The following is a 9,142-nucleotide window of genomic DNA, read 5'->3' as shown; positions in this document are numbered from 1 at the left end:
CAGTCTTATTGTTTTTCTCCTCCTCTGTTCTGGAATTTTTCCTCCTCTGTGTGTGCCATTCTTCTTATTTTTGTTGTTCTTTTTGTTTCTGCTTTCCCTTATGATTGTTGTTTTGTTTTATTTTTTCCTCATCCTGTTTTTATTGTGCTTGAACATTTTCCTTCCCTTTTTGATTTTGTTGTTCCCTGCTTATGTCTTTCTTTCCCTTTTCCTTTTCCATCCTTTATCTGTAATCCTCATCTCTCATCTTTGCTTTGCATTCCTCTATCTCATACTCCACAGGCTGCCAAATCCCTACAGTATCATCCTCATTTTCTAAGCCAATCCACACATGTCTTGACCTAGGTTTAGTCAAGTGAATCTCCATTTTACTTTTTCCATACTTGCTCTAGTTCTAGTAATAGAGGCAGTGTCTAAGTACAACACTTTGCCTATATTTTCTACAAGTGGGATAAACAAGTGCTTCTTGAAGAAATGCCATGGTAGCGCTGGTAAGAGAATCCAAACTGGAACTATGGGAGTTTCTTCCTCAGGTGTAAAGAAAGGTGTCCAAGCTTGTAATCTCATCAGCTTACCCTCAATGTTCATCCTTTGTTGAGTTTAAACAGTGTTGTAGTCTAACTCATATTGAAGATCAATAAACACATGCCTAGAATTATTGTGAGTTATACTAGCCCTCCCCCCCCCTCCACTTAGTTGGGTTTGTTGTATAAAACTTTTCATGGTGAGCTCCATTTTAGGCATTGTTACACTGAACTTCCCCACCAAGGTATATTTACAATCCACTGCTATAGTATGAACAAAGTCATACATGTCAAAGATGAGTGCAGGCTGTCCTTGCATGGTAGTCTGTTTAGGAGGAGTTTTGACTACTATGGTGAGCTCTTGGGCAGCATGAATGTGTCTCAACCTTGCAGCCAAGGTCTGAACCACAGTATAGGGAGCAGCTTCATGGATTTTTTCATGTTGGCTGTTTTGATGGCTTTTAGGAAGATTGTTCTCTATTACTTTTTGATGGGGGGTAGGCTGGGAATTGCTTTTCTGAGAAGGATTTTGTTTATCAAAATTGCAGGAGATTTTGGGAAAATCCCTATGATAATTGGTTTGACCTTTATTTTCCCCAACATTACTCTGATTTTTTTGTCCACGATCACCCTCCTTTTTCCACTAATTGTGCGTATTTTGAATCCTAGATTTATTAGCTATATTTTTCTATACTATATAACCAAAATCATCAGCTAAATTTTCCATGGCATTTTCAGGCACATGCCTAACACTAGAATAATTAGAATTCCTAATTTTTTTAAGGCTGGGTTGTGGATACTTACCTGATTGTTGTTCCTTCTCCCTTTGGCCATTGTCATTCTGCTTTGGTTCTTGTACCTTAGCTTGATTGTCTTGCATACCCTATTGTTGCTTCCTCTCCTGTTGCATACCAATTTGCTGTTGTTTCAGTATGTTCATATTGCTGCAATGATCATTGGAGTCATCTTGCATACCTACCTGCGAGTGATCTTCCTTTGTTATTGTGTTTCAGTTGCCTTTACTGCAAACAAGAATTGCAAGGAATTTTCCACTTAAATCACTTCTCTTGGCTGCGTTGCTGTTGTGCCTTGTTGAATGTTGCTAGCATCCCCAACTTTGCCTCTTCCAGTCCCTTCCCCATGTTGAATTTTTGACTTGTGATGTATATAATTTCCAATATGATTATAGTCTTGGGGGGTTTGATTGAGTGTGTTGGTGTTGTACACGCCATGATTATAAGACTCTACTTCATTTTCCCCATCATCAATCACATCCGTTCGACTGCTATTTGAGCCACCGAAATTCTTGTCGCCGGCAACCAGGTCGTCTTTTGGGGTGGAAAGTGATTCATTAGAGGTGCCTTTCCAAGAGGAATAAACCCTAGTAGGTATCTCACCTCGAATCATCAGGGAAGTTTTTCGATTTTGAGATCGAGTTTCAATGTTTATCGCGACTTCTCTAGAGGTGAAGTTCTTGTCGCCGGTGACCTGAATTTTTGGTGGTTGTGCGCCTTTCCAAGGGTAACAACCCCAATAAGTATTTCACCTCGAATAAGTTGGGAAGATGATCGAATTTGAGATCGAGTTTCAGGGAGTTTTTTTGCATTTTTCTCAATTGGCATGACCAAATTACCTGATTTATCAGTATTTGGTTGCCATTGTTGAGGAGAATCATCCTCCTTATGCCTATATTATTGATTTAGTCTGATGTATTCGGGGAAATAATTTCCTGATTCCCTGCCATTTCCCTCTTGGAGTTCGCACTGTTCATCACTTCATTCAAAGATGAATTCCCAGAGTTGTGAGATAAATTAGGGGGTGATTCTTGTTGTACTGTGTTTGTCTCCTTCGTGCGCCTCTATTGTCGTTTGTTTGGCGGCCTGCAGGCGGACTGCAGGCGGCTCACGCACTGTCTCTATTTGGCTGAACTAGCCGTTGGAGTCAGCTGCTGTATTTTCCTAGAGAGCGTGCATTTAGTGAGAGAAATTACAGAGAGAAAAAAATCAGAAAATGGGGAAGCGATGTATTTTGGGCTTGGGATTTCTGGTTAATGGTTTAGGGGTAGGGGTAGGGTTAAGGTTAGGCTTAGGGTTTAGGTTAGGGTTAGGGTTAGTTTTTTTTAGGTTTGAGGGTTTGTGGTTAAGAATTTAAGGTTTAAATTCTATAGTTTAATGTTTAATGTTCGGGTTCTGTATTTTAGATTTGGGATTTTAGATTGTACTTAGGGTTTACGGTTTAGTGTTAGGCCTAGGATTAGGGTGTATGTTTATTTTACATTTTATGGTTCATGGTTTTGCATTTGAGGTTTAAATTTTATGGTTTGGTACTTAACATTTGGGTTTTGGTATATTGGGCTTAGGGTTTCGTGTTTATAGGTTAGGTTTAGGGTTAGGTTTAAGGTTAGTGTTAGGGCTTTGTTTTTTGTACATTTTTAGGTTTAGGTTTTAGAATTTGAGGTTTAATATAAATAGTTTAGTGTTTAATGTTTGGATTTTTGCATTTTGGGCTTGGGGTTTAGGGAGTATGATAAGGTTAGGGTTAGGGTTAATGTTAAGGTTAGGGTTAGGGTTTAGGTTGTTTTTTAGGCTTTATCGTTCACGGTTTAGCATTTTAGGTTTCAAATTTATGTTTTAGTATTTAATGTATGTGTTTTGGTTTTTTGGGTTTAGGGTTTTATTTTTACGGTTTAGGGTTATGGTTTGGGTTAAAGTTAGGGATAGGGTTGGGGTTTGCATTTTGGTTATTTCTATGTTTTTTGTTTTAGGATTTAGGATTTTGAGGTTTAATATAAATGTTTTAATGTTTAATGTTTGGGTTTTTGAATTTTTGGGCTTGGGGCTTAGGGTATTTGGTAAGGTTATGGTTAGGGTCAATGTTAGTGTTAGGTTAGGATTTAAGGTTAAGAGTTTGAGTTCTAATATCGATGGTTTAGTTGTTAACATTAGGGTATGGTATTTTTGGGCTTTGGGTTCAGGGTTTACGGTTAGGGTTAAGGACATGGTTAGGGTTAGGGTTCGTGTTAAGGATACGGTTAGGGTTAGGGTTTAGGGTTATTTAAATTTCTAGGTTTTTGGGTTCTGGATTTCTTTTAAAAAATCTATGATTTTGTGTTTAGTGTTGTGGTTTTTGTATTTTGAGCCTGGAGTTTCGGGTTAATGGTTTAGGGTAGGGGTAGGGTTAAGGTTAGGTTAGGGTTTAGGTTAGGGGTAGGGTTAGTTTTTTTTAGGTTTTAGGGTTTGTTGTTACGGATTTAAGGTTTAAAATCTATAGTTTAATGTTAAATGTTTGGGTTATGTATTTGAGATTTGGGTTTTTAGATTGTACTTAGAGTTTAGGGTTTAGTGTTAGGCCTAGGGTTAGGGTGTAGGTTTATTTTAGATTATATGGTTCAGAGTTTTGCATTTGAGGTTTAAAATATATGGTTTAGTATTAAATGTTTGGGTTTTGGTATATTGGGCTTAGGGTTTCTTATTTATAGCTTATTAGGGTTAGTTTTAAGTTTAGTATTAGGGTTTTATTTTTTCTACATTTTTAGGTTTAGGTTTTAGGATTTGATGTTTAATATAAATGGTTTAGTGCTTAACATTTGGGTTTTTGCATTTTGGGCTTGGGGTTTAGGGATTATGGTAAGGTTAGGGTTTTTGTTAATGTTAGGGTTAGGGTTAGGGTTTAGGTTGTTTTTTGGATTTTATGGTTCATGATTTAGCATTTGAGGTTTCAAATTTATGTTTTAGTATTTAATGTATGAGTTTTTGTATTTTGGGTTTAGTGTTTTAGGTTTACGGTTTAGGGTTATGGTTCGGGTAAAGGTTAGGGATAGGGTTAGGGTTATGGTTTTGGGTATTTTTATGTTTTTGGGTTTAGGAATTAGGGTTTGAGGTTTAATATAAATGTTTTAATTTTTAATGTTTGGGTTTTGGATTTTCTGGCTTGTGGTTTAGCGTATATGGTAAGGTTATGGTTAGGGTCAATGTTAGTGTTAGGGTTAGGATTTAGGTTGTTTTTTATGTTTTAGGGTTTGGGTTAAGGATTTGAGTTCTAATATCTATGGTTTAGTTGTTAATATTAGGGTCTTGTATTTTGAGCTTTGGGTTTAGGGTTTTCGGTTAGGGTTAAGGATAGGGTTAAGGTTAAGGTTCGTGTTAAGGATACGGTTAGGGTTAGGGTTTAGGGTTATTTCAATTTTTAGATTTTCGTTTTTTGGATTTTTTCTTTAAAATCTATGATTTTGTAATTAATGTTTTTGTTTTTGTATTTTGAGCTTGGGGTTTCGGGATAATGGTTTAGGGTTAAGGTTTAGGTTTTTATTGGGTTTTAGGGTTTGTGGTTTAGGATTTGACGTTTAGAGTTTATGGTTTAGTTTTAAATGTTTGGCTTTTCGTATTTTGGACTTAAAATTTTTTTGGACTAAGAGTTTAGGGTTTAGAGTTAGGGTTAGGGTTAGGGTGTAGGTTTTTATGGGATTTATGGTTCATGGTTTAACATTTTAGGTTTAAAATCAAATATTAGTATTTAATGCTCTATATTGGTATTTTGGCCTTGGGGTTTATAGATTATGGTAAGGTTTGGGTTAGGTTTAATGTTAGGGTTAGGGTTAGGGCTTAGGTTGTTTTTTAGGTTTTATGGTTCACGGTTTAGCATTTGAGGTTTCAAATTTATGGTTTAGTATTTAATGTATGAGTTTTTGTATTTTAGGTTTAGGGTTTTAGGTTTACAGTTTAGTGTTAGGGTTAGGGTTAAGGTTAGGGATAGCTTTAAGGTTGGGGTTTCGGGTATTTTTATGTTTTTGGGATTAGTGTTCAGGATTTGAGGTTTAATATCATTGTTTTATTGTTTAATATTTGGGTTATGGAATTTGGGGATTGTGTTTTAGGGTATATGGTAAGGTTATGGTTAAGGTCAATGTTAGTTTTAGTGTTACCGTTTACGTTGTTTTTTAGGTTTTAGGGTTTGGGATAAGGATTTGAGTATTAAAATCCATGGTTTAGTTAGGGTTGCTGTATTTTACGCTTTGGGTTTAGGGTTTAGGGTTTGGATTAAGGATAGGGTTAGGGTTAAGGTTCGTGTTAAGCAAAGAGTTATAGTTAGGGTTTAGGGTTATTTTAATTTTTAGGTTTCTGGGTTTTGGATTGTTTTTGTTTAAAATCTAAGATTTAGTGTTTAATGTTTTGGTTTTTGTATTTTGGGCTTGGGTTTTCGGTTTAATGGTTTAAGTTTAAGGTTAGGTTTTAGGGTTTTTGGTTTAGGATTTGTGGTTTTGATTTTATGGTGTTAGTGTTTAATGTTTGCGTTTTGTATTTTTGACTTATTTTTTTTTGGACTTAGGGCTTAGGGTTTAGGGTTAGGGTTAGGGTTAGGGTGTAGGTGTAGGTTTTTTTTTTGATATTATGGTTCATAGTTTAGCATTTAAGGTTTAAAATCTATTCTTTTTGGTATTTAATGTTTGAGTTTTGGTATTTCTGGCTTAGGGTTTTAGGTTTTTGGTTTAGGGTTTAGGGTTTGTGATTTAGGATTTGAGGTTTAAAATCTATGGTTTAGTGTTTAATGTTTGGGTTGTTGTATTTTGGACATCGATTTTTTTTTGACATGTTTTTCGGATTTAGTGTTTAGTGTTTAGGTTTTAGGGTAAGGGTTAGGGTTACGATTATGGTTAAGGTTTAGCATTTGACGTTTAAAATCTATGGTTTAGTATTTAATGTTTAGGTTTTTGAATTTTGGGCATAGGGTTTTGGGTTTGTGATTTAGGGTTTGCATTATAGTTAAGGTTAGGGTTAAGGTTTTGTTTTTTTTAGGTGTTTGGATTTAGGGTGTAGGATTTGAGGTTTAATATCAAAGGTTTAGTGTTTAATTTTTGTATTTTTGTATTTTTGGCTTTGGGTTTAGGTATTATGGTAGGGTTAGGGTTAGGGTTAGGGTTTTGGTTTTTTTAGGTTTTTAGGTTTAGGGTTTTGGATTTAAGATTTAATATCTATAAGTGGTTTAATTTTTAATGTTTTTTGTATTTTGTGCTTGGGGTTTAAAGTTTATGGTAGGGTTAAGGTTAGGGTTAATGTTTGGGTTTAGGTTGTATTTTAGGTTTTATTGTTTGGGGTTAAGTATTTAGGTTGTTATATCTATGGTTTAGTTTTTAATGTTAGGATTTTTTTTAGTTTGGCTTTGGGTTTAGCGTTTAGGGATTAGGGTTAGGGTTAAGGATAGGGTTAGGGTTAGGGTTGGAGTTGGGGTTGTGGGTATATTTATGTTTTTAGGTGAATGATTAAGGATTTGAGGTTTAATATCAATGTTTTAGTGTTTAATATTTGGGTTTTGGTATTTTGGACTTGTAATTTATGGTTTATGGTAGGGTTATCGTCAGGTTAATGTTAGGGTTAGGTTTTTTTTAGGTTTTAGGGTTTGTGGTTATGTATTTGAGTTGTATTATCTATGATTTAGTGTTTTATGTTAGAGTTTTGGGTACTTTCGTACTTCGGGTTTATGTTTTAGGGTTTAGGGTTTGGGTTAAGGATAGGGTTAGGGTTAGGGTTCCTTTTAGGATAAACATTAGGGTTAGGGTTTCGATATTTAAGGCCTTGGGTTTAGGGTTAGGGTTAAGGATAGGGTTAGGGTTAGTGTTTGTGTTAGTGATAGGTTAGGGTAAGTGTTTTACGGGTTTATTTAAGTTATAGGTTTTGGGGTTTAGAATTATTGTTTTTAATTCTATGGTTTGGATTTTAATATTTTGTTTTTGGTATTTTGGGCTTGGGATTTCGGGTTAATGGTTTAGGGGTATGGGCTGGGTAAAGGTTTGGATTAGAGTTTAGGTTAGGGTTTGCGTTCGAGTTAGGGTTTTTTTAGGTTTTAGGGTTTGTTGTTTAGGATTTAATGTTTAAAATCTATGGCTTAGTGTTTAATGTTTGGGTTCTGTATATTGATTTTGGGGTTTTAGATTGGACTTTGGGTGTAGGGTTTAGTGTTAGTGTTAGTGTTAGGGTTAGGGTGTAGGTTTATTTTAGGTTTTATGGTTCAGGGTTGGGCGTTTGAGGTTTTAATCTATGGTTTAGTATTTTATATATTGGTTTTGGTATATTGAGCTTAGGGTTTAGGGTTTATAGTATAGGTTTAGGGTTAGGTTTAAGGTCAAGGTTCGGGTTTGTTTTTTTTTATGTTTTCGGGCTTAGGTTTTAGGATTTGAGGTTTAACATTAATTGTTTAGTGTTTAATGTTTGGGTTTTGCCATTTTGCGCTTGGGGTTTAGGGTATATAGTAAGGCTATGGTTAGGGTTAATGTTAGAGTTAGGGTTAGGGTTTAGGTTATTTTTTAGGTTTTAGGGTTTGGGTTAAGGATTTGAGTTGTAATATCTATGGTTTAGTTGTTAATATTAGGGTTTTAGTATTTTGTGTTTTGCTTTTAGGGTTTAGGGTTAGGGTCAAGGATAGGTTTAGGGTTAAGGATATGGTTAGGGTTAAAGTTACTGTTAAGGATAGGGTCACGGTTAGGGTTTAGGGTTATTTTAATTTTTATGTTTTTGGGTTTAGGATCTTTTAATAAAAATCAATGACTTATTGTTTAATGTTTTAGTTTTAGTATTTTAGGCTTGAGGTTTCAGGTTAATGTTAGGTATTTTATGGTTAAGGTTTAGCTTTTTATTAGGTATTGGAGTTTGTGATTTAGGATTTGAGGTTTAGAATTAATGGTTTAGTGTTTAATGTTTGGCTTTTTTGTATTGAGGACTTCGGTTTTTATTTGGACTTAGGGTTTAGTGTTTAGGGTTAGGGCTAGTGTAGGTGTTAGGGTTAGGTTTTTTTAAGTTTTACCGTTCATAGTTTAGCATTTGAGGTTTAAAATATATTGTTTAGTATTTGATGTTTGAGTTTTCGTATTTTGGCGTAGGGTTTTAGGTTTATGTATTAGGGTTAGGGTACGGATTTTGGATTCTTTTATGTTTTCAGGTGTAGGATTTAGGATAGGAGGTTTAATATCATTGGTTTAGTGTTTAATATTTGGGTTTTGGTAATTTGGGCTTAGGGTTTAGGTTTTATGGTAGGGTTATGGTTAGGGTTAATGTTAGGGTTAGGCTAAAGGTTTAGGCTGTTTTTTAGGTTTTAGGGTTTTGATTTCTGGAATTGAGTTGTAATTGTCACGACCGGAATCTAAACCCCAGATGAGACCGGCATCATTGACATATCAGAGGTCGCAGACAAGCCTACATACGTCATTCTTACTTCAACTAAGTTAATTTTAGAGGAAAATTTGAAACTTTTTGTTTCCTAACATGCTTACTAAACATTCTATTATATATATAATTTTTTACCATCTACCATCTAACATTAAGATCATCAAATGAAAGAAGCAATTTACTATAACGATATAGATGTACTTGCCAAAATGGCGCCAATACATTGTCTGAACAAAAATGGGAAAGAAACGCTAGTGGAACATACTTCACTAACTCAATCCTACAACTAAGCTAGAATGTAAAAGGGAAAGCATCTTCGAAAGCATGAGAGCCTACCAAGTCCGAATGAATGCTCACGTGCGGATAGCTACAACGTTTATCTTGTAGCTCGCGTCCACCTGTGCCTTCACCTAAAAGTTTAGAGTTGTATAGGGTTAGTACACACTTGTACTATGTATGGGT

This window comes from Solanum pennellii, chromosome 10 (assembly GCF_001406875.1).
Source record: "Solanum pennellii chromosome 10, SPENNV200".
NCBI lineage: Eukaryota > Viridiplantae > Streptophyta > Magnoliopsida > Solanales > Solanaceae > Solanum > Solanum pennellii.
Note: the sequence above shows the minus strand (reverse complement) of the source record.